The sequence below is a fragment of the Pyrgilauda ruficollis genome, unplaced genomic scaffold (assembly GCF_017590135.1).
Source record: "Pyrgilauda ruficollis isolate IOZ18807 unplaced genomic scaffold, ASM1759013v1 scaffold2255, whole genome shotgun sequence".
Taxonomy (NCBI): Eukaryota; Metazoa; Chordata; class Aves; order Passeriformes; family Passeridae; genus Pyrgilauda; species Pyrgilauda ruficollis.
In genome coordinates this window covers 1-827 of record NW_024522040.1, presented here as the reverse complement: position 1 = coordinate 827, position 827 = coordinate 1, and the positions used below count along the sequence as shown (strand labels likewise).

General features: G+C 61.8%; 1 protein-coding gene across 1 annotated transcript in view; it reads right to left on the bottom strand.

The window, feature by feature from the left end:
- The window catches only part of LOC121354235 (deoxyguanosine kinase, mitochondrial-like), a 2,032-nt gene extending 1,934 nt beyond the window's left edge, over positions 1 to 98 (bottom strand). The window contains exon 1 of the mRNA XM_041468674.1: positions 35 to 98. The gene's annotated coding sequence lies outside the window, so the exon portion shown is untranslated. The remainder of the gene's footprint in view (positions 1 to 34) is intronic.
- Positions 99 to 827: the final 729 nt, after the last annotated feature.

Below are 827 nucleotides of genomic sequence, written 5' to 3'. Positions count from 1 at the left end.
TCGCCCCCCAGATCCCCCCGTGTCCCCCCGGTACCGATGTTCCCCTCCAGGGCCAGCCGCAGGGCGGCCCCGCTCCGCCCCATGCCGCCGCCGCTTCCGCCTTCCCGCGTCATATGCTAATGAGATGGTAATCAGCAGCGCGCGCCGCCGCCCCGTGACGTCAACGCGCGAGAAGTGGGCGGGGGGAGGAGGAGGAGGGGGCGGAAACAGCGGGGAGGGGGCGGAACGGGGGCGGTATGGTAATTTATGCAAATGAGACGCTGTGCGCAGCGCGTCCCGGCAATGCGCGGGGCGGGGGAGAGGGGGTGGGGCACAAAATGGGGTTGGGGTCACCAAAACCACATTGGGGTCACCAGAACAACATTGGGGTCACCGATACGAAATTGGGGTCTCCAACATGGGGTTGGGGTCCCCAAAACCACATAGGGGTCACCAATACAAAACTGGGGTCCCCAGCATGGGGCTAAGGACATCAACATGGGGTTGGGGTCACCAAAACCACATTGGGGTCACCAATACAAAATTGAGGTCACCAATACAAAACTGAGGTCACCAACAGGGTTTGGGGTCAAGGGTGTGGGGTCAAGGGCATGGACATGTTGTTGAGGTCCCCAGTCAGGGTCGGGGGCATTGAAATGGTGTTGGGGACATCCCCTGAGGGTGACATCGATGTGGGGTTGGGGACACTGTGGGGAGGCTGAGGGTATCGAGGGCTGGGGGCATCAGCCAAGGGTCAGGGCCACCAACACCACATTGGGGTCACCAACATCGGGTTGGGGGCATCATCAAGTGTTGGGGGTCACCAACATGGGGTCAGGGGCATCATC